Source organism: Schistocerca serialis, chromosome 11, assembly GCF_023864345.2.
Source record: "Schistocerca serialis cubense isolate TAMUIC-IGC-003099 chromosome 11, iqSchSeri2.2, whole genome shotgun sequence".
Taxonomy (NCBI): domain Eukaryota; kingdom Metazoa; phylum Arthropoda; class Insecta; order Orthoptera; family Acrididae; genus Schistocerca; species Schistocerca serialis.
Genome location: NC_064648.1, coordinates 138,563,554 through 138,589,142, shown reverse-complemented (window position 1 = coordinate 138,589,142; position 25,589 = coordinate 138,563,554). Strand labels below are relative to the sequence as shown.

At 42.7% G+C, this 25,589-nt stretch overlaps 1 protein-coding gene across 4 annotated transcripts in view; it reads left to right on the top strand.

The window, feature by feature from the left end:
* Positions 1 to 7,434: 7,434 nt before the first annotated feature.
* The window catches only part of LOC126426719 (ankyrin repeat domain-containing protein 54-like), a 69,979-nt gene continuing 51,824 nt past the window's right edge, over positions 7,435 to 25,589 (top strand). Inside the window, exon 1 of one of the 4 annotated variants that reach the window (XM_050088638.1) lies at positions 7,435 to 7,524. The gene's annotated coding sequence lies outside the window, so the exon portion shown is untranslated. Of the gene's footprint in view, positions 7,525 to 16,147; positions 16,261 to 25,589 lie in introns of those variants that run through there. The other 3 variants (XM_050088640.1, XM_050088637.1, XM_050088639.1) reach the window with 3 other exon arrangements.

Genomic DNA, 25,589 nt, shown 5'->3' with positions numbered 1-25,589 from the left:
CATTCACATCCTTTGTGCAGGGATATAGGAGCCTGTGCATAGCGAAGGGGACGTTTGTGTGTGCTGAAAGCAGGAAGAGAAACCTCATTAGGTCCGCAAGGGAGACTGCATTCGATGTTATTCTGCGCTATTTTCCTAAACAGGTTCTATTAGGGCAAGAAGCAAGAATTTCCGTGCACACAAGCTGAGACATCAAGAAAGAGAGCGTTAACTATTTATGGGACACTATACAATTTCCGTGAGGTCGTCTCGGTTCTTATTTTTACATGGTCATGTGACATGAGTATAAGGTTGAGAATGTTGTTAGATGCGCTTTCGACGATCGCCCCGTCTGTGCTTAGACAGTGATCTATTTCCAAACAAGGAGAACGCTCTTACTATTAAGGGTGTTTTCAGAAGCCTGCCACGTTGTGGCGCCTGTGCTTTGAAAATAGGTCTTCGCTCCCGTACGATCGCAGCATCAGCGGCGCCTAGGCGACCACGCATTTGGAGAGAAATTTCTCAGGTGTGTCAAGTATGATGGGGATGCTGCCACGTAATGCTTGCGGGACCCGAACCCCAGACCACGTAAGATTCTTACGTGATCTGGGCCCAAACGGACACCTGTGTGTGGTTTGACAGCTGACGGCGGGGTGGCCCATGGACGTCACAGAGATGCTGTGGCGGTCGCGGCCGAGGAGGTGTCGGGGCCGCGGGCTTCAGTGCCCGAGTGTTCCATTTGAATTGCGTTCAGATTTCTGCTGCACGATCTCTCACGTCGATATGCGCGTCACACACACACGTCACGAGCAGTGGAACAGCACTATCTGTGACATCGGTATCCACGCGTCAGAGGTGTCCTATTAGAAAGGCGATAGAGAGAAAGCTGTTGAACAGACGGGAGGGATGATAGCGCCATCTGATGCCGGTACTGTGTACTAGCTCAGTTGGGCTCTGGACCTCGTGGCAAACACACCGGATGGCGGTAGTGCCTCAAATTGATTAAGTAAAGACTGGTCTTTTAGTGGTTCGCGTGTCTGTAGGCTCTGTGACATGACCCCAAGCATGTCAGAGTGTGTTTTTTTGTACCAGTGTAATAAATATACTCCATCCCTAAATAAATTGTTCCAAAATAAATAAAGCACACTCCTTCCTCTCTCCACCATCCCAGTGCAGGCTGAGTCCTTCTCCCACGAATCCCTAGGAGGAGGTGGCAGTCGGGTGACTTAGGTTAGTCCAAGTGTCCTTTCTTTACCGCCATTTTCTTACGGTAGCAGAGGTAGCCCAATTGACCTCTCTTCCCGCCAAAATTCAAACCTCCCACCAGCTCCTAGGATGAGGTGAGAGGTTGGTGAAGGTAGTCCAAGTGTCCTTTCTTTCACATCATTTTCTTAGCCAAAATTCAAACTTGGCACCAGTTCCTAGGAAGAGGTGGCGGTCGGGTGGCTTAGGTTACTGGAGGTAGCCCAGGTGACCTATCTTCCTGCGATTTTCTTAGCTTAGTAGATTTAACTGTGGTCTGATGAGTTATCCTGTTTTAATTTGAACTTTCCGCCATGTTGGTGATGGAGAGGTGTGTGGCACTTTCCCGCCAGGGGCTGTGACAGGGCTTCTGACACTTGCGTCATCAGTGACGTCACGGACGTCATTTGGGGTGAACTACTTTGGGGCGACGTCCTGTTCTTGGGTGACCTACTTTGGCGCGACACCAGCCTTGGGGTGATGTCCCCCTTGTCCGCCTACTGGCAGGATGTTAGAAACGGAATTATGAGAAAAATCTGAGTCCGATACAAGATTTTAAATTATTGTATTATTATGCGAGTGCATTCTTATGTTTAAAATGTTTGTTGAAAGCTGTGTGTCACCAGTTTTCCGTTTTATTTATCAAGAAATGTTGCCTGGTTTGCCTACTCGCTATTCTTCGATAATACATGACTTGCCCCCCTCCCCCACCCAATTCCACTAGTTTATATCGTGGGTACGCCCATTGAAAACACATTCATGGGGACAATGAATGTGAGGTTATTCACCAAAGCAGATTCTCAGAGCAAAAGAATACTCTCTGAGAACGTTTTCAGTTTCGCATGAATCAAAAACTGGAAGCGTATTTTCTGACGAGAGGGTTTCCTCCCCACGTCCTCCCCACCTCCCTGAGAAGGTTCTCTGTGTGTATCGTCTGCCGTGTCACGCACAGAACCCACGCGTAACGTCAGACTTCATTCGGCTCGCTAAAACAGGCAAACCGTTCAGTGTACGAAGATGGGACTGGCCTCAGTGTGTTCTGTAAAGAGTTGCACTATGTTTCGATTTCACTTTTACTTGCGACAACGAACTGTTCAGGCGATTAATGACAATTTAAAAAAAAATGGGTTTTCTGCTATCTTATCGTATTAACGACATGCGGGAACCTCTTCTGTTACTGAAGTTAGGTGAACACATTATGTGAATGAAATCTTAAAATTACACGATTTTTCATCTACTCCAAACCAGAACTGTGGCAGAGTTTTCTAACACGAGATAATTTTGGTTGAATACGATGCGGAATGATCTGCTCGCGTGTCAAGGACGCAAGCGATCGCCCGTGGGGTTCGTTCCGAGAAACAGATCGCTAGGTTTGTAATCAACCAGCTATCAATTTTTCTGATCCGCCTATATTTTTAATGTAACAAGACATAAGATTTATGCTGTGAGAATACATGATGAGGAATATCCGGAAATGTCAGCGACACATTTGTTCTGCTGACAGACCGCAGTAATAGTTTCAAAAACAAACTGAAATAATACCTCCTTGACAACTCCTTCTATACCATAGATGAATTCTTGAATATGAGTAAATAAATCTGGAGATACAATATATGCATTTTGTGCCAATTAAGGGATTGGGATAGATAATAGAAATATTTAAGTATAACACTACAATGTAAACAAAAAAAGACTTGTTTCCTGTGCACATTTCTTATGCATTTTACATGTTCCACATAATAACGGTTTTCCGTGCTATTGATCAATGGAATACGTAACTAACTAACTGTGTACACCAAAGTCTTCTCGTGCATCACTTTGAAAAAATGTTGTAATATTCACTTCGTTTGGAAGGTCTCCCCTCTTTTTTTTACGATTTTCTCGAAGGAAATTCGCCAGGCAAGTGACGTTTTTTGTTGCAAAACCCGTATAAGCTTCTACAGTTTCTTTTTTCTGTACTTCTTCGGGTTACTTATACCTTCTTGCCTTCCAGGCAATGTAAACTCTGGCTTTACTGCCAAAAAGTCGGTAAAAATTAACCTCAACAGAACTTACTCAGATCGATGTATGATACAGAGATTACTTCAAAAAACGGAGAATGTTCTCGGCTTGTGATACGTTCTTCTAGATTCACTGATACGAAATCCGAGTGTTTTCTTTGTTTTGAGCGACTTTCCCCACCCCTTTACTCAAGATGAGGACGTTCTTGGATCGAGTGTATTCTCCGACACGCTTTATTTGTGCGAACCGGGGAGTGTTCTCCAAAATTTGGAATATAAATTAGACTCTCCGTTTTATTCATACGACCGAAGGTCTCGATTTTGTATGTTGCACCAAACCATGATGACGCACACTCAGTGAGGTAATTCGGCTCAGAAATTTTCCCACTGGTTGGCGGCAAATATTGGGCTTGCAACAGTCTGTTTCAGAAATTGTTACGTTATTCACTCTGAAGCTGCAAATCGAAATGTATAATTATATCCCAAATACAGCAACACTGCTTGTAACCAACGTTTACCCCACATGATGCAGTGTACTTTTTTCCGAGGTTTATATCTTATACCTGTGAATTTCTGAGGGCTTTTGGCAGAATCGCGTGGTGCCAAGACTTACTTAGGGCCTTTTCAATTAATGGGGCCCAACACTGTATTGTCAATCGGCAGAAACGTTGTGTTACATAGTGCTTGCGTGTTTATTTCTGTTTCATTTCTCTTTAATCTTCTCTCCTCCCACTTTGGGTGGAATATGACTGAGTAAGTTCTACCAAGCTTAGCCCGAATTATGCACAAATTATCTCCTGTTTTTTAATTTACGATTTCCCAAGACCATTTACAATTAATTTTCAAAGTTACTAAGGCCCCATATCGTGATTAAAGTACTTTAAAGAGAAAGCGCGTAATCCATTTGGAGTTGTGAATAATAACAAATCCAACACCACATTGCATTCAAGCACTGCCGATGGGGGCGCCACCAACTTGTAAGTCAGTTTCAGCCAGGTATCCAGATACTTTTGACAACATAGTGTATGTGAAGGCATCGTCAAGATTTATTGAAATTGTTGTCCCATCGTGCAGATAGTGCAAAATCGTCTAAATCTATGACAGCAGGTAGGAAATGTGTTGTCCAGTCATTAAACAATCGAGCCACAGAATGAACATCAGTACAGTAGTTACATGCTATTCGCATTCCTCGTATATCGCATTCAGAACTATAGCTTAGTGTCCGCTTGGAGCGCTGCCGTCAGGGGTGTATAGAGAGCGGGAAGGAGTGTCGGCAGTGTGTGTGTCGGACTGTGGGGACATCCACCACGAGGGTGGCAGAGGCGGGGGCCGCCCCCTGCACGCGAATGAGGCGCTTCTGTCTCCAGCTCTGCCTCCCTCCCTCCCTCCCTCCCCCCACTTTCCCCGTCTCTGTCCATCTGCCTGTCTATCTGTCTAGGTATCTGGAGGACGCAGCATGTTATCTCGGAAGGAGACTTACCAGCAGGTGTGGGAGTAGCTTGAGACACGCCTCAGGGACGTGTGTTGCATGCACTGCTGTCCACGTCGTATGCTAATGACCTTGGAGGCAATGTTAACAGTAAGGTTACAGTTTGTGCAGATGATACATTCTCTATAATGAAGGAGTGTCTGAAAGAAGCTGTACAAATATTTATTCATATGTTCACATGATTTCAAAGTAAAAGAGGCTTGGACAAATTACTGTAAGCGGGAAGAAATGTAAGGCAAATCGTGTCATGGTGGCTAGACGAACACCCTGCCATCCACTTCAGTCTGTTTGGCAGAGAAATTACGTACAAAATTGTGCACTTAAAAACTCGCTGAAACGTCGTATTCAAAGGTTGTTGTAATATTAGTGAGTCACTTTTGGAATCAGTCAACTCATACAAAGACCTGAGTGTGGCACACTGAGGTGATATAAAATGGAAGTATCACATAGTCTCAGTTGTAGGTAAACTAGATGGCAGAGTGGACGAGATCACTGGATGAATGCGGTGAGTCTACAAGGGAGACAGCTTACGAAACACTCGTGTGGTCCATCCTAGACTATCGCTCGAGTGTGTGGGACCCATTACAAAAAGAAATAACAGGGAATATTGAACGCGTACAGAGAAGGGTAGTGCGAATAGGCAAAGTAGTGTTTGCGTGAAAGCCTGCTTACAGGAAATTCCAGAGCCAGCAGTGGGTGAGCAGGGCTCAGCCGGCGTGGGGACGTGTGCCCAAGTTCTGCGAGGGGCTCTCCCACACCCTCCCCCCCCCCCCCCCAACCTCTCAGCCCCTCCTCCAACACAGCTCACACACCTCCGTGACGTTCAAAAGAATTCTAACTTCCGTCATTAACGTAGTACCAGTGCTTCAGTAGACTGATACCGCAGGGGATCTACTGTCGTTGTAGGAAAATAGTTAATTGGAGAAGAAATCTTAATAGTTACGGTTATTACAAAAATGTTAATAATAAGACTGCTACGGGAATCCTTCCAATTCAATGAAATTCAAAATCAGGTAAGATTCACAAATTTTGCTTCAATGTTTTCATCACTCGACTGTGCTCTGTGGTCACAAGAAATTAACTGAGTTGTAGGTTATAAACACAAAGGGTATACACAAAACATCTTTTCCTCGCTATTTGAAGAGCAAATTCATGAATAGTATCTTCAGATCTCAGTTTTCGAACCACGCCGTGTTCTATTGACAAGATGGCCGAGATGCCGCTTCGGAAATAATTCTTGACGAGCTCTGAACGTGGAAAGCTTGTTTCAGCGGAGGCGACAGTTCCTGGCACGGCTGGCAAAATACTGTGGGCGATGTAAATCCCGTGAAGCGGGTTTGCAGAATCATTCGAGTATTTCGGTATTAACGTAGGAGTTTTCACGTCATCGGGCGCCATTTCTCTGAGCACATTAATTTCTGTCAAGAGAGCTGAAGCAACAATGTCTTTCGAACATTCACAATTTATGTTGACACTTAGCTCTTTCTCAAGGTTTGTAGTCAGCATTTTCATTTCTTCGTCCTGTATGTATTTTAAACTATCTAGAGAAAACAAAAAGTCGAGTACTCCGGAATACTTAGCATTTGACTAAATCTCTCTTTCAAACTTTTTAACACTGTCTCAACGACAGGGTAGAAAAAAATCGCTCCTATATGTCTCCTCTGACGGTTGAGCTCTGCAAACCAAATCGTCACCTTCATAATCAAATTGCTTCGCCTTCTTGCCAGTTCTCCTTTCTCCAAATTTTGGTCAAGTCTGCGAAGTTTCAGTTATCTCTTTCGCTGTTAACTGCACATTAACGAAAACTCCTTCGCGGAAATTCCCAATAAACGTAATTAGACTTTCGAGAGATTTAGTTGCTACTTTCACGTCAACGTCTGCTGCTTGAACTGCCTTAATTGTTGCGCTAATGGCAAAGAGAAGACCATACTATACGACAACGCCTACAATAAACTCGAAGCTTTTCAAATCGTCCACAGCAAGCGAGTGAGCTCCGCTCTTTGTTTTCGATTCAACAGCGGCGTCGCTCACCTCACCTCCATACACTTTTGAATACATGAATCGTATCTTTTAAATCAGTCCCTTTCAGGAAAGATTGGCACTTTGAAATCCACAGGACAGGGAAAAACACTGTATCTTCACACACAGTGCACCCACAACACGTGAAATGGGAAAGTACGGCAGGCATATGTTTCAACTGACGACAATAAAACAATCATTCTGTGGGAAACAACCTGCTGACGAGTGGGATGTAATGCTTCATTGTTATCCACAGCAATGAGTAGAAATGGCGCGGACAGGGGCTGAGAAGCAATGAAACGAATATATGCATGGGCAACAGCCACGTGTTGACAATAAACAGTACTGTAGCGCGTCGGTATCACAAAAACACTGGTTCCCTCGACTCCAGTGCGGGCATAATTTTCTGAGAGGTACTCCAGTGGCCACAGCAGTGTCACAGAGAGCGTAGAATTGAATTAAATTACCTTAAAATTAGTTTCACAAACATGTTACTTTATTTTTTTCAATTTATCTGCAATAACAAAATTAGGGCGACAGTCTTGGTATTACATTCGCATGTTCTGCGCGGGTTCCTGGAAGCGCTGTCCCCTGTGACGCCCCCGTAGCGGACTGCAGTTGGTACCTGCCGGCCTCGCAGCCGTTGGCAGCACTGACTGCGTGCCACAGCCCTGCAGCTTCAGGCGTCTGTCGCATTTGTAGCGAGTCGTGTCCAGTGCGACGTTCTGCGTTGTCGTTTCGTGCTGCTGTTTCTGCGCCGAGAATTTCTTCTGCTACACCCACACCCTTAATAAGGTAAGGACGACTGTTTTCATGCGTTCCCACAGTATTGAATTATTTTCTTTGTTTTCTTTTGGTTTGTTTCTGCAAAGTCACGGTAGCTGTAAGGTTTCATTTACGTTCACTATGGAGACTATCGCGTATAAAGCAAACCGCGTTCGTTTATTACGCTCTCAAAATACTAACGAATTTCGTATTACAAATCTTGATATTTTAAAGTCCTACCGACATTCCTATTAATTCTGCTGTTCTACGGACTTTAGGCATGAGTGAAAAGCATAGGCTCGGACGAGATTTCTACTCGTATTCGCGCCATTTTGTTGAATTTTTTTCCCGAAATATAGGTTCGTATTTGTACACATGTGATCCATAAATTGATTATTCTGCGTGTTAGGAATAACAGAACATAATGACGGAACACTGCTTCTGCAAGTAGATAAGATGCTATGGCAACTTCGACTCTTGAGGAATTAAGCAATTACTTTACGTCAGGATACTGCGTAGACCTTGGGACAGTCTGATCCTACTCCTAATGGCTTGAAATCAAACCAAGCTAGACGCATTTTGACAGTTCGATAGTGGAGAATTGAATCCGGTATTTCCCGAAGCAGTCAGCTCCACGAAAACTGCCGAATTTAGTACAACTAATTTGTTAGCGTCTTTCCCCCAGTCCTGCATTAGCAATCGTCAGCACGTTAAGTCACGCAAATGTGTTTTAGTACACAACACTGTTCCATTTAATTTCTATACTTTCACTTTTCTAGAGAAATGTTTTTAGTGACAAGGTAGTCTGTTGGGTAGTCAGTAAGACAGGTAATGTTACCCTCCATTTCGTCTTTCTTCTATACGTGTAAGTGGAGAAATTAATGAATTCTTATGTTGACCTAAAATTGATCCTCTTGCTACAAAAGTTGTCAAAATTCCCGGCGTTAGGGGCTTAGTCTTCACTTCTAATAATCGTTCATCTCCAGGCAGTGACTGTGCCGTACACTTACCAAAAAAGTAGTCGGTTTTCTGATAAGGGGGTATCTGGACGAGTGAAGCAGTATCCCACGTAAAGGACCAGTACTCAAACATTTTTGCAGTAAAACCAGCCATCCTCAGAATCCTTTCTGACAAATGTTTGTCATTGCTCAGAACGATATCAAAATACAGAGTATCAGTTACAAATCGCACTGCAGAACTCAACTGTTATATATATTCTTGATGGAACAGTCCATAGCTGTACTTTCGGTTCATAGCGTACACGCTGGACACTATGAACAGGCAGTTCACCTGTGGACTGGTCCATCAAAACATAAGTTGGGAGAAACTGAAACCAAACGGGTGCTGCTGAGTAATACTTTATTAGGACAAAGAATTATTCAACTGTTGCGGCTTTAAGAAGAACGCATTGTTACGTCTGTAGTTGCTTACAGTATGAAGTAGAGTTGAGCAACACAATTCTTTTTCCTGATTCGATTCCTACGATTCAATCTCACATTGAGAATCGATTCTTACGATTCGTTCACGATTCTTTCACGATTCATTCTAGTCTGCGATGGCACGATTCTTACGGAATTCAAAAAGTTCTACATCTTACTCACAGGTGGCAGGACATGTCTGAAATTGCCAATGGGGTTAGAATCGAACTGTGTCATGATAAGATACGCCAGAAATAGTTCATTTATGAGAAAACATGCATATAACGTTACAAGTGTGATTCTCGATTTATACGTGTAATGCCTTAATTGATGAAAGGTCACGTTTGATTTGATTGCATCTATTGTTTTATTTCAGTATGCCAGGAAAGAGGAGTCGATTTGTGCGAAATGTAGTGCAAAATTGCTTCCTTTATTCACATTTCACACGCATCCTCCACTTGACTGCCATCTGGCGGTCGTAACCATTCGGCACGACTCGGCATGATTCGGAAGTTGCCTTCGAAGCATAGCGTACTAAGAATCGATGAATCGTTGGAACTTGGAATCGTCACGACTCGGAAACACGCAATCGTTCTTACGATTCTTTTGAACGACGATTCGTCCGTATCACGATTCGATTCTTACGATTCTTTATTTAGAGTCGTTCAAATGAACGACTCATTCACGAATCGCCACAACTCTAGTATGAAGTGTGTTGCTGTTGCGTAGAGAAAGGAATACACAGTTTATATCACAGCAAGCGGATCTCTTGACATTAATACGTTAAGAGTAATTTCATCGTCTTTTGTGGAAGTAAATGAAAAATAGCAATGCAGGTGGTTGTAGACAAACTTCCACAAAGAGGGGCTGATAAGATAGCCACCTCCCTGAAATATGGGTTGTGTTGACAAATTGGTCTGCATCCGTAGATACATACATACATTGATCCTTGTTGCATAGCGCATTAATACATTTCGTAATGATGTGGGATGTATCACTTGAACATAAGTTTTCTTTACACAAAATAGTAAATATTTTTATAGTTAATACTTCATGTCTAAAGGTTCATCTATTCAGTAGGAGCTGTCATTCAGGAATACTTTTATTTTCTTTTAAATGTTGTTTAGATATCTGCCGGATTTTTAATGCTATTTGGCAAATGACCAAATATTTTTGTGGCAGCATAATTCACACCTTTTTGTGACAACGTGAGATGTAATCCAGAGTAGTGAAGATTTCGTTTCTTCTAGTGTTGTAGCTATGCACTTTGCTGTTATTTTTGAACTGGGTGGGTCATTGACAAATGTCATAAATGAATATATGTACATCGAAGGTACTGTGAATATCTCAAGTTCATTAAGTAAATGTCCACAAGATGTTCTTCGGTGGGCTCCAGCTGTTAGCCTGATGCTATGAATACTTTTCCTCTTAGTGACGAATTGCCCCCAAATACGATACCATGTGTAAGCAGTGAATGAAAATAGGCATAGTAGGCTAATTTAATGATGGTCGTCACCAATATTTTGCAATAACCCCAGTAGCATAAGTAGCTCAACCTAATCATTTGAGCAGATAATTGATGTTTCTTCAAATTCAATTTCTCATCAGTGTACACATCCAGAAATTTTGAATAACCTGCCTTAGCAACAGACTTGCGTTCATAGCCTATATTTATCAATGGTGTTACGCCATTTACTGCACAGAATTGCATACACTGTTTTTTCTCAAAATTTAATGAGTGTCCATTTGCAGAGAACCACTTAATAATCTTGTCAAAGACATTATTTACAATTTCCTTGACTGTGATTACTGTACTTGTATCATTAGCAAAAAGAACTAGCTTTGCATCTTCATGAATATAGAGTGGCGAGTCATTAATATATATTGAGAACAGTAAGGGACCCAAGACTGAACTGTCTGGGACACCATTTTTGCAGACAATCTGTAGTGCTAATTTCAGCCTTCTGCATTCTTCCAGTTAAATATGAATTAAACCATTTGTGCACTGTCCCACTCATGCAACAATACTTAAGCTTGTGTAGAAGAAATTCATGATTCACACCATCAAAAGCCTTTGAGAGGTGACAAAATATCCTAATGGGTGATGTTCGGTTATTCAGTGCATTTAATATTTGATTAGTGAAAGTATATTTCTAGCATTTTCTCTTGAAAAGCCTTTCTGAAAACCAAATTGACATTTGGTTAGTACTTCATTTTTACAGATACGTGATGCTACTCTTGAATACATTCCTTTTTCAAGACTTTTGAATAAAGCTATCAGAAGTGGGACTGGCTGGTAGTTGTTAGCATCAGACCTATCCCCATTTTGGAAATACGGAAGCGTCCGATCCCGCCCATCTGCTTTGACGTCCCAAATATGGCGGAAACGACCATAAACCACGATTCCAATATGGCGCATATAAAGTCGTTACGTACACATTATGAGGACGAAAATACATCGAAAAACAAACACACACACTTTCCACAAAAAGCCTAATGACACTAACGGGACAAGTGCGGGAAATGGGGTGTTTTTGGGTGGGGGCAAACTAAATATAAACTAATTTGGACGCCCACCCCCATACAAAACACAAAACGACGAAAAAAACAGACATCACAAAACTCCCCAAATACCACTAAACACAATATGATCTGGAATCGGACACTTCCCTTGACCTATATAGCACAACAGCAGCTCCCGATCCCATAAATTAGGATCAAACCCTTTCCTTGGCCTATATAGCTCAAGAACATCTCCCGATACCAATACCAACATACACAGTCACACATTGGGATCGAACACCTCCCTTGACCTGCGCACTGTTAATTTTGTCCGTCATATCCATTCCTGAACAAAAACAACCGATTAATTTTACTAAAATTACCACACGATGTATAGCGAACACTAAATTAACCTTCACACAAAATCGTTAACTCACTGAAACGAATTCCACCACAAACACAGCCGACACTCGAACAATTCTGGATAATGAACAAAAGCAAACTGAGCCCATTACACCACACAAACGAAAACCCTGAACATACCACCAGAGAGCACAACAAACCACAACACGATGACATCTACAAACATGCCACACTCACAAACCAAACTCCGCGCCGTCGTGACGTGACACACAACACCCTTACGTCACGGGTCAAAGCCGACGCGTGGGATCGGACGCTTCTGTCGACCCCTCATTTTTACGCAGTTTTTGAACAACAGAGTATTTCAGTCTATGAGGAAAAATACATATCTGGCTGAGACTCCTACTTATTTGTTGGGAACAAGCTTTCAGTACTCCGTAGCACAGCGAGAGGTAGGTTGGTGTGGAGTAAGGTGGTATGGCTGTGAGACGGGTAGGACAATGAACGTGAATGCGAAATAAAGGGTGTGGCTACGGGGTTCGTATGTAGCATGTACTTCATCATAAGAGCAAACCAGATGTAAACAAACGCAAGCGCGATGACAGGTCTGCAGCCGTAGCTCTCCTAAACTGGTGGTGCTCCGCTCTTGGAAGTAGGTCCAACTTAAGTGTTCGGTAGCTTATTACTATGTCAGTGTGGAAGAACCTTTCAGACATTCTGACGTATTAACAGCCATCAACGTCTATCTTAATCGTACTTTACCTACGTAACTTTTATCTTAAATTGTGTACAGTCACAGTCTCTGTAACCAGTACGTGTGTTCTGATTGTCTCGCTGTTCATACGTACCGCGAAAATGGACGACACTGCTTCCTGCTTCGTAGTGAAACACGCGCGTGGAACACCGTTAATGGCGAGAAACAAGTAGTTAATGTTCTTCACAAGATTACAGACAAAAATCAGCTTTTGACTTTTCGAGTAGGACCATGTATCAGAAATAAGGGAAGTGTTAACTGTATGCGTGGCGTGATGGACAGGGTCGTAGACTGACCATCGTGTGTGCCGGCGGGCGGTGGTTCTACACTCCACGTGGTGCGTAATTTTCTTTGTTTGGTTTGAATACCTAAAGCATATAAATATGAAACTCATCACATCTACATATAAATCTATATGGTTACTCTGCAATTCACACTAAAGTGCTGGGCAGAGGGTTCATCGAACCATTTTCATACTACTTCTCTACCATTCCACTCTCGAATGGCGCGTGGGAAAAAAGAACACCTAAATCTTTCCGTTCGATCTCTGATGTCTCTTATTATCATGATCATTTCTTCCTACGTAGTTGGGTGTCGACAAAATATTTACACATTCGGGAGAGAAAGTTGGAGATTGAAATTTCGTAAATAGATCTCTCCTCAATCAAGACTGCCTTTGATTCAGTGACTCTCAGCCCAACTCGCGTATCATACCAGTTACACTCTCACCCCTGTTTCTGCTCAGAGCTACATGCTCTGCTGCCCTCTGTTCACTTATCGTTGCTTCAGCCTCGCTCGCACTCACACTTAGTAAATTGTGCACTCGACCCGAAACAACAGGCTGTGCACATCTTTTAAATCTAAACATCTCCGCTGCACCCCTGAAGTCTGGCTCACTCATTTGCCTCGCATCGGAGGAATCTACTGTTTCATTTTGCACATTTTCGTGGCTAAAAGTGGGGAGCATCCATCTCCCACACGTCTCTGTACCGTCGCAGTCTCTTTTTTGGGCATTTCGTCTACTGACTCCTCACCACCTTTCTTCTTTTCTCCTCGTACTGCTTTTGGAGCGACTACACGTTATTATTTTCGAAAAACGCAAATGAAAATCTTATACAGAAAAAACACTATCTGAAACAGATTCACTTAAATAACATGCTAAATTTTTACTAAGTTCATCACACTGGCTAAACAAGAGTATTCATCACAAGCAACCTGATAGAATGAAAATGAGCTTCACACGCAATTCCCAGCGCAAAATCGTCACACGAGCATTAATTACACTTAAAAAAACTCCCCAATGAAAAGGATTACGACGAAAGCTCCCAAAGTACCATAAACACACTTCACACAAAATTCAAAACAGGCATCAAAGACGACACTGTTTCATAAAGCAAGCAACAACGCTAATCAACCACAATGAAGAAATTGTGAGAGATCTGTAGAAAATAAAATTTACGTGTTAGTACACCCTAACAATGTCGCAGCATCAACATAAGATCCCTGGGGTGACCGAAATCCTGTGCAAAAGGGTCTCGCCATTATGAAGGCTACCTGTTCTCCGCAAAATTCAGATTTAATGGCAAAGTCGGTGTTCCGAATGAAACCTGTTCCTGACCTCAAATACCAACAGCCACCAGGCAAAGAGAGGTTATTTTCGTTTTCGTTTAATTGAGCACGCACCACACACACAAACTTAGTTTGTGGCTGAAATTCGTTCATGTACTGGAAAAATAGCCGAGAAAACCACAACCTGTCAGGCTGTTGTATGAGCTAAGGAATGAAATATCCTCGTACTGGATACACAAGACAACATATTACTATTTTATTGATTGATCGCTATTAAGGGAAGATAAGAACTGAATGATTTGAGGGAGCTTGACTAGGAAGCAGAGTGGCTCTATGAGGTGGTATGTAAAGAGCCACTCGACATTTATGTCTGAATTAAAACACACGAAAATATTAAATGGTGCTTAAACTTCAACATATGGTACGTCTCTCTCGAATGCAGCCTCCAAATGTGGAACCCAGTCTGCTAAATACGGGGTAGGATTTACTTGATGCAGACACTGACCATCCATACATTATATAGTTTTGAAGAATGCTTGCTTGTTCTGCTTTTAAGTACACTGGGACAGAGAGCAACTACTTTCGGCAGTCAACTTCTGAGGACAAAGGCCCATTGCAAGAATTCACTATAAATCCAATAATTAGGCAGTACAGTTACTGAATAAGAGCAACTCTACTCTGTACTTGACAAAGAATTTTAAGTTCGGTTTTGGCCTCTAATATGAGACACACTAACACCTGTGGGGAATGAAGTGGTTCTAGCACTACACATTCCACCCTCCAAAGGGACTTCACAGTTGAAAATATTCTTTCCACAACAATATTTGTCTGGTACAGCAGGAGCAAAACTCACAAGCGTGTCTATATTTTTACATGAAGTACCTGTACTTTTAAGTGTGTGGAATATATCGCACAGTCTCTTAACTGTTTCCAAGTTAGCTTTTTCCAATTCCTCAAGTTTCTGGGATACAATGTTGTTCACGCATCCTATCTCGTCTGAAATGTTGCACATGAGTCTACTGCCTTAAGAAATATCAGAAAATTTAAAAGTTCAGCCCAAGAAACAGTATTTTTTTTTTTTTTTTTTTGGTGTTCTCCAATGAAATATCGAGGTTGAAGTGGAGAACTCTACTTTTCCAAACAAGTCACAAAAGTGTCGAAGTGTCTTAGAATTGGTAAAAGGCTCGTATTTTGACAGGGTGAAAGTACCTTCCTTTTCCAAGTTAATTAAAATGGTATTGATTATTTCTTGAAGCAAGCTGAAACCGTGGTTATTTCCTACTTTTGGATTGAATTTAAAAACATTTTCAATGGGCATTGTGTGAAATGAAGCCAAAGAAGTGACTGTTGGTTTTCGAAAATTTGTTTCAGCAACGTGGGACACCTATTCTGAGATAGAAAACAAGATTTCAAAGGTTCAGTAACTTTCGTAACTCCTGGCAACAATGACAACCATCTAGTTTTAATACTACCTAGAACTTTGCCGTATCCGGTATCAACGAAATCACAGAATGATTTCAGTTGGTCCACACGTTGAGGGTAAATGTGTCGTCCTCAGTGTAACTTGAAGTTAAAGTAGTACGTGAGCCCAGGCACCGACGATATCAGCATTGATATCCCTGTAACGTTCTTTAACGAAAACTTGTCACATTCGTCCGTCATTTCTGGAGTAGCAAATGATCGATACGAATAGCGAAGCTCGCTCGTAAGTCACTGGCACTCAGCACGATGACGGAAGATGTTGTGTTCACACCTCTCCTCATCCCGTGACCAACATGCAGCGTCTTTGTTCCATCTTTGCGTTCACCAAAAGCGGTACTGGAGAATCGGTTGACGAAATCCGGTTTTTGGGGCGCCAGGCGAAGGGTGTGTGTGTTGGCAGCTGTATAGCGCGGTTCGAGATAACTGACTGTGGCGTGGATGGGACGCAGGCGGTCCGGCAGTGCCGACACAGACGTAGACGCCCTGCTGCAGCCGTTCCCTCGCCTGCCGCGCGAGCTGGCAACGCCGACCCGTGACGTCAGCGCTGGGTGGGGCAGCGGGCTGTCTGTGCGGTCCAGTTGTGACGCAGCAGCCTGGAGGGAAGCAGCGTGCCACGTTGTCCTGCCTGCCCAGACAGAGCTTGTGTATCTTGTGTCTCCACGGGAATACCTCAGAAAGGTAAGGCAGGAATTTATGGGAGCGGCGGATGTTCTGCACGCTTTTGTGTGGTTTTTATCGCGTAACTCACTTACTGCTCTTGTCTAATACTTTGTCTTAATTTGAAAAATTACGACCGCTACGAACAAAGGGGGTGGCTAATAGTGTGTTAAATTACCGTTTTAAGTGTTCAGTGATTTGTTGGTCGTTACTTATGGCCTTGCTCCAGTCTATGAAAACTTGAGCGAGAATAACGTGGAACGAATGGAAAATAACGCCACATTCAGTCGGCTAGTGTTTCGGTGTGCCAGTGTAGATTTTCACGGAATTCACGTACAACAGGCATTTAAAATGAAAACCTCGCGTTCTTGATAATGTTCGTAGGACGCAAGTTTACGAAAACCATGAAATGCTGAACTTTGTAGTAAGCGTGTTTTAGTGCGACAAGGCGTGTAGCGCCTTGCAGGCGTGGCAGAAATTTATTTTTTAATGTTTCGCGTAATGTGGCCGAATTCAGACATGTAAAATGTTGTCAAGATGTACTCATTCAGAGGTATAATCGCAAATTGCAGTTGTCACGCAGTAAGAGAAGTACCGAAGTTGGAAACATTGCGCGTCGCGAGGTAACGTGACTAAGGGCGCTGAAATACGCGGACGTTAGTCAGGCAGTATTTCAGAATGAGGGCAGTTATCGACTTCCAAGAAACTGCACGCAAGACTACAAAAACTGGAGAGATTTTTCCGCTACCCCCCTACTCCGGCCACGTTGTCGCTGTTCATGGAGTCAACTTGGGCATCAGACGTATCGTTGTAGTTTATCGGTAGCTAGCTATTCGCGACGCAGTTTGCAGACAGTATCCCCACACCCTGTAGGGTATCTGCAAAAATTACATCGTCGTACGGCCCACACTTCAGTAGACATGACGTGTCAAAAATTTAGACGCGCGATAAAAGGGCTTTTCTTTAAAAAGGAGCGCAAATTAGCCAGATTGTATTCACCCAGTATTTCAGAATGAGCACTTGCTTTCGAACACACATTCAGAACAATTTCAAACCGTTTGTAAACTTTATCTCGCTTACATGCTTAACGTCACATGTTACACACGTAAACTCGTCTGCAAAGTAATCAGACGTAGGAAGCTGTTTCGTGCGTGGGCGTTGCGGATCCTGAAGTCCATTCGCGAATCACAACTCGTGGCGTGACCCCGACACGCTTGTGGCGATGAGACGCAGCACTCGCGTTCATTTCCGTATTTTCACAATTTTCTGGAATTAAGGTTATGGTCAACGAGCAATCTGTAGCTTTCCCCAACACCCTCATTACAAACAGGCGACCATCTGCGTAGTAGTTGGCGAATTCTTGAGAATTTATCGAAATGTTTGTACTTCACGAAATAAACATTTCGTATTTTTTATCGCTCTGTCACGTCTCCTCGTTTGTGATTTGCTGATGAAATTTTTTTAGCACTCTACAACGCTGCATCGCTTTGTTGGGCTGTTCTCGTGTTACTATTTGCCTGATGAGAGAGCCCGGTGTGTCGACAAAGCAACGCGTCAGCGATCTGTGAGGCGCGCCGTGTTGTGTGCGGCTTCAGTCGTGTATTATGTGAGGGAAGGATGGATGTCGGTGATTCTGACGCCGTCATTTACCAGCTTCTTTATTTGAAGTTCAAATGACACGATTAAAGTGCAGTGTAGATTTCTATGTGCAGGCACTAACGGCGGCAGAACCTAGATTTAATTTGTGCCATTTCCAGTGCAACAGTTGCGAGAGTCGAGGTAGACTTGTTGTTAGTTTCCGTCAGAGGGCTGAATCACGTCAAAATAATATTTGTGGGGGCATTTGCTAATTATGTTTGACAGAAACCTACAGTAAACATTATTTCGTTTAGCCAGATACTGTTACAGAAGCCTTACCCGTTATTGATGGTAAGTCACCCGTCCTGAAAAGTTCAGAAATGTCGTGTATCAGGTAGACTGCACATCGTCGTAAAACGCAAATTTGAATACCAAAACCATAAAATTGACAATTTTATCTCCGGAAACAGGTAGATCAAGACGACTGTTCAGTGTGCTCCCCTCATCCACTGCCAGCAAAGAACGCGTGACGTCACGGAAAAGTGACTGTCGTCGCACGTGAGGGACAGGATGATTTGATAAAAGTTGCACGAATTTTATGTACAAAAAGCAACCCGGAATCAGTGCTGTAAATGCCCACTTTCGTGACGCGGAACTATGTGTGGTGGTTTTCGTATTTATACTCGCCTATCACAAAATACACAACGCAATTGATGCACGCCGCATTAGAGACCTGTTCAAAACGTGTCGTGTGTAGCGAGATAAGATTTGCTGAATTGTAGAAAACTGTGGCGTTCACGGATGAACAGTAGCGGCAGCCAAAACAGTTTCCTAAAAAGGCCGCCATTTAATCGCGAGTGTGTGGAATCAGCTCTTTAGCTCACACACAGATATCCAATAATAAGGGAGTAAGGTCACTCGTGACTTGGGAATGTGTACAATGTTTCCGGGTGCTTTCAATTCATTTGGTGTTCTGTCCACCAGCAAAATGTGATAGCTGCATAAAATTTCTCACTGTGGTGTCTCACATGATACTTGGGCCGGCAGTAAACGTGACTCAACGTGGAGACGGTGGCGAAGTATCGCCCTGACACGTGGCTGAGGGTAGCCTGCGTGCAGCAGGAACCGTGCTGTACCGGTGTGCGGACATTCGCCACGATTTTAGCTGCTCCGAAGGGTTGGGTCCCTTGCCTCCCCCTCCCCCCCACCCGCCGCGTAGTAAAGCTACTTACTGAGCCTTTCCGCTGGTTTAATTAACACAGGACCAGAATCTCTTTGGATTTTCCGCCACATTTCTAGAGAGACTTTCGTTGTGGAAACTATTAAATGTATCTCGCATTGAAATTCGCACCAAATTTCGAGCCTCAGTAAATCTTCGCCAATCTCGGAGATTTTGCGTTCTTGCCTTTTTCGGTGCTCCGGCGGCAGCTTTCTGTCGTTTTGTGTACCATGGGGTATCAGTTCCGTCTCTTATTAATTTATTTGGTACGAATCTCTAGAGTGCTGTTGATAACATTTCTTTGAACTTTAAGCCTCATGTGGTCTTAACTTTCCTAGTTTGGAAGGATTGCGGAGTGTCTCTTAGAAAGAAATCAACCGAATTTTTAGCAGCTTCTATAAATAGATATATTTCTCGTTTAGTTTTGGTGAATTTCTTTTTTACGGAATTGAGCCTCGCTACGACTGTGTGTTCACTAATCCCTGTATCCGTCGTGATGCTCAGGATTATTTGTGGCTAAGAGGTCAAGTGTGTTTTCGTAACCATTTCCAATGTGAATGGTCTCGTGAACTAATTGTTCAAAATAATTTAAAGAGACCATTTAGAACAATTACAGAAGTTGTTTTGTATAGGCTCTGAAAATGAACTTTTGACAACATATGGAAGGTAGATTGAAGTCGCTACCAACTATAATTGTATGAGTAGCGTACCTATTTGTGATGAGGCTCAAGTTCTCTTTGAACTGTCCAGCAACTGTTCCATATGAGTCCGGGGGTCGGCAAAAGGAGCCAGTTATTACTTTATTCAGGTAGTCGAATATAACCTCTGCCCACACTGTCACAGGAATTATCTGCTTCAATGTCACTTGTGAGTTGGAACAGGCATTACATTATTTTTCCTTACGTTGTGCTTCTTGTTTCTGTTGTAGTGCAGATCATTACAATTACGGTTTTTCCCTCCAAAACCTAGGATGTTTTGTCTCTGACTGTAAATACCAGAGCTAAACAATGTAGCACAACGTACGTTACAAGCATAGCATTCTGTATTACTACAGTTCCTTATCTCTAACATTTTAAAAATGTACGTAGACTTTGGATGACATGTCAATCATAGAAGTTCTTATCTCTATTTAGTAGCGTATTTTCAGTCATGTTTTGAACATTGTCCCGCTACACTTTATTAACTAATGTTTCGCCGCAAGAGATATCGGATTTTAGAGAGTAAATTAATATGGAGTATGTCGTTCTTTTCAAACTTTCACATACCTATTTCTTCTTTCCTTATTGTCTTTTGGGCATGCAGTTTTAGTAATTAAAGTAGGCACAAATGCAGCGATCAAAAAGAAATGATTAGCGTACATTCGCACTCTTTTACATCTTTCCGTCCTTGTTGTTCCCTTGGATGGACTGTCTCTATCTCACTATCTGACTTAATCGTCGGTATTGCTTTCGTTTCCCAAAAGTTATAAATGTTTCGATTTCGGAGAAGAAGCTCTGTATTTCCCCAAGATGTCGATGAAGGAGGTCCCTTATGTACTGGTTGTATTGAGTAAGATGTGGAGACAGCGGTTCGAAAGCGGACAGAAGTAGTACGAGGAAGGGCGTCCCTAACCTGAGGGATCGCTAGTCAAGCTAGTCAAGTGTTGCAAATGTCCAGCGTGGCAAATGTCCGTCATTCGCTGTACCACTGTGTGCTTGTAGTCTCAAGTTGAGCCACTCGCAGAGGTCCATCGTGGGCTGTGACTGCTGTATGGCAGCGAAACTTGGTATGCTAATGCGCCCTTGCGGAACCGATTTACACCCGAAAGAAATGTTCGCATATCTAATGCATTGGGAACGGAGTGTGGACAGGAAGGGACAAACAAGTGAGAAAGGCAGAATGTCGATATTATTAACCGCCACTTGCAGAACTTGTTCAGTGTGAGCACCGGAGACTTCCGCGAGGTGTTGCACAGTGACAGATTCGCACCTGGTATTGGAATTGATTTCCTCCGGCGCCAACTGGTTTCGCGTTAACGCTTTAGCATGTCTACAGTATTTCGCTGCCTTACCATACTCAGACCACAGTGGACTTGGGTCAGTAGCTGCATTTTACTTACAAGCACCCGGTACTTGAATGTCTCAGACGGAGAAAAAAACGGTTCGTGAAATTTTCGCTGTCGCCTTGGTGGCCCATGTGGTCATAAACCATTTAGTAGTTCATCAGTGAAAAAAATCTGCAGTTTTCTCAGACTTCTTCGTGTGTTTCACTTTCCTCAAAGCATCAAGGCTCTGCAAGTACCCGTATTTCCAGTACAGGCGGCTGCCTAAACTGGAGCAGCTCGCAGCTGCTGATAGCGGCCGTCGACATTGACCCGTGGCGTAATGGTGTGCTGCGTGACGTCACACACACACACTCACGGATACAACAGAACGCGTGGCTGCTATATTATTTTCTGTAAAGTGTTGTGGTGGAATAGTGATCCGTTGCTTGGCCAGAGTTCTGGTACAGGTTGTCAGGTTACAGTGTGGTTGTCAGTCAGCGGAGCCAAAGAAATGGAATGTTACAGTAACAATTTTTGTGTGGCACGTATTTCACGCATGTTAGCTTTCGAAGAGTGTTCTATGTCCGTTTTGGTGATGCACAGTTGGAATCGGCAGGTTCAGTGCTGGGCACCGCTTGTCCCTAGTGTGGGGGCAGGTTTACACCTGTGCAGCCGGCCGGCCAGCCGACACGTGAGCACGGCGCCCCGCGGCAGCCAACACTCTCCGGACGAGTACAGACCGCGCTCTCCCGTCCACGGTGTTTTTTGTCTGTTTTTCGTACTGCGTCTCACTGTTACGTTCCTGTGTTTCGCGCCCTTTCAAATTTTCGCAAGCCCATTGGCCGAGTGGTCTAAAAAGAAACAAAATGGCTCTGAAGATCATCGTGCAAACATACGTGTGACGCGAGTTCCCGGTAACATCCATTATGGCCTCTACTTTGTGTAATCAGTGATCGAGTGGCCTTCTGCTAATATTTCAAGTTCATTTGAGTCAGCCACAGTGCAATGAAACCCTATTTTAATCGCTAGATTTTCGAAAATAAACATTAAGAGAAACAGGGCTGTAGTACAATTATAAACATTATGACTAAAGTATAGGAGACAACCGCAATTACGACACACACAGTTTAATTACACAAACCCGTGACCAGTTTCAGATTTTCAAACATCCATTAAGTGCTTCTGCAAGCTGATCAGTACTTGCGTTAACCGCCTACGGCCAATCCAGCGATGCGAAATTTCGTCGTTTAGGTAGCAACAAACATCGATGCTCCCTGAAGGAATGAGTAGTCGAAACAACCAAAACTGCAACATATCGAGATAAGATGTACCCGCCACAGTTGTCTCACAGTATTAAAACGGCCCATTCAGCTTCGCCTATTAACCCTCGGCGAATCTCCTTCATGCGTCGAAATCACGAGGTTTTTCAGTACTCCACTCGCTCACATTGCGGGGATAAACTTTTTCAGAAAAGTGTTAGTTGCTTTGTCGCTGAATATCAGCGTGGGGGCGAAATGTCCATCCTCAATTGATCCCTGCAATGTGGCGCAAATCTGAAGGCGCCGGCCGTAACAGTCCGCTTTTAATTGTTGTAAGGGATCCAGACGGTACGGTTTGGAGTGTAACCGCCGACGCACTGTCTTCCACACACTTTGCTGCGGTGTTCAGAGTTCGCGGCATTTGCGTGCTGTTGACTTGTGTGGACTGCGTACAAAAATCTCGTTCAGCCCCCCCCCCCACCCCCACCCCTTACGCGGTTTTTTGCAGCTGCCACATTTGGTGAAATACCTCGCATGTTCCAACACACGAAAAGTCTTGCCCTGTCGGCATTTTGGCAAGGCGCTGAATTCGTGATGGCATGCAATCATATTCGTACACTTAATACTTCGGAAAAATTCGAATTCTGGAAACGAGTGAATCGTTGATGGTAGCCTGTTCCGCCTTTTACCCGTCGTCTTTAGTTTCTACACCAGTACGGTGCTGAGCAGCTCAACTCATGATCTCGATCCCCTTCCTCATTTTACACAAGGCCAAGAAGTCTTTAAATTCTTAGTCAGTCTGGTTGACAACATTGCATTTACGAATTACTTCAATAACGTACGTAATATCTGTACACGTAAATGTGCCTCCAAGAACACGTGCGAAATGTTAACCATCAAAGTACTTCCGTGCCCTTACAATTAATCACTGCTGCGCCTAATTTTAATTCACAGAATCTGGTACTTTCTGAACACGCTTGGTTACACTTCACGTGCTGACTTTAATCCCAGTACATACACTGTGTACCTTAGTGTCGGGAATCTTTCCGTAAGCAATGAAAGATAATGTACGTAAATGATGAGTATATGCCTACTTCTACTGAACCCATATTACTCCTCTGTGGTACACAATTTAATTATGTACGTACACGTAACCGATGCAGTTCCGCGTGTTACTGACTTATACAAAGACGCAGGTATCGTTAATACGTCGAGTGTAAGTGTTTGAATTCTAAAATTGGATGTAGAAGTTCGTTATGTGGAGATCCAAGTACGGAAAACCACTGCACAATGGCTTTATTCTCCTTTCAAAATAATGCTGAGAAATTTATACACAAGTGCTAACGCGTAAATACCTAGTGTATGGTGAGCTATCAGTGTTGCTGTTCATTAACTTGTAATTCACGCCCTACCTACCCTTAGTTCATTTATAGTATCACTGAAGCGTCGTTCCTTTCCCTACGTAAAACTGCGATTACAAGTTACAGTAGGTGAAGTAACGCCCTCTCTAAAGCACTGCAGGACTTTGGCTTGTCTCTGAGTTGCACAGCTGATACAATGAATTTTCGTTACCACTCACGAATAATTCCGTCTCTCGTTTATTTACGATTAAAATGCTTAATACTTGGGCAAATCTGCTGATAGCAAATATCGCTCTCCTTACTGTTTATCAAAATATGTCCCCGACCTTCCATGCCTTCTTTCTTTCGTCGTGTAAATTTTGCCAACTCCAAGGAAACGAGACGACCGGCAAGTCAGGGATTTTTGTCTCCTTATCTGTCAGTTTCAAACAGCTGTTTCTCTTCTTTTTCTCTTACAGAAATTAGTATTGCGTATTTCTTTATACTTCCCGCGTGTACAAATTATTTCCTCTTTTTTACTTATTTACATAAAAATATGCAAATAATCGTTACCACATAGATGGACGTAAAACATGAAAATTATATCTATGGACGGTTAGTCTCTAAATTGGCTAAAAGAGAATTACTACCGTCTTTGTAGCCTCTTTTATGTAGGTGTTTTAAAAATATATTCATTACATGATGAACGGTGCAGTTTTTTATAAACTCACGCAAAGATTTATTAACGTGACTTTACTTGACCGAAATATTTCAGACAGGACTAAAGAAAACGATGGCGTCAACTCTTGACAGTTTTTGTGTAGTGATCCACAGTGAATATCCGCTGACAAACTTTGGGGTCACGTTATTCTGTTTACACTTGTTAATAAATGAAATGGCCATTCTAGTACTCGAAATTATGTAGGAAAATATTACAAATCGCCTACTTCCAAAAAGAAATTCATAGCTCAGATCCTCAATAACAGAATTGTGGTTGTGGAATTGCATACAAAGAAAGATTACTTAAACCAGAAAGCTTATTTGTTGTATCTTGAAATATTGATGCACTATTCGAAGTCTTCCAATTATCAAATAGATGATTTTTGGGCACAGGCCACTGATGTCATTGCCAAACAGAAAGAAGAATCGCTGCAAGGCATGCGAAAAAACTGTCAAATTTGTCCAAGGGTGTTACCAGAGGTAACCAACAAGGATGTTCCAATAATACAGGTTTCACACCCACGTTCTGTTGAACGTGTTATTAATAAAACTTCTATAATGTTTTCAACAGCTAAGACCCAGTTACTGTCCAAAGCGCTGAAATTCAATATCGCACCTGCGATTGAAGAACCACACGTGGTAGACAATTTCATAGTAGGCCTTAAATTAGGTTTGGAGTGTACCAAAACGCCAAAGAATGTTCAAACGCGGTTTGGCTAATCCTGTAATATCTTAGAAAATGAATGATCTGTCGCTCAAAGCATTACGTTATAGAACCGTGAAAAGTATTAATCGTAAACTGGAGAACAATAGCGCCCTAATTACGAAAGCCGATAACGGAAACTCGTTAATTATAGCTTCCAAAGCGGAATACATAGATAAAACAGCCATTTTTCGATCAAAATGGCATTACTTCCATCGAATCAGTCTACTCAAGCGTTACATAAAGAGATAAGAACAGGTTTGCAGAACACTAATAAATTAATAGGAGTGTTTCTAAAGAAATGGCTCCTGAATATGAAACCGATCAAAATGGCATTACTTCCATCGAATCAGTCTACTCAAGCGTTACATAAAGAGATAAGAACAGGTTTGCAGAACACTAATAAATTAATAGGAGTGTTTCTAAAGAAATGGCTCCTGAATATGAAACCGAAGCCGCCCAGACTAACGAGTCAATTCAAAGTTCACAAAAACTTCCATCCGATACG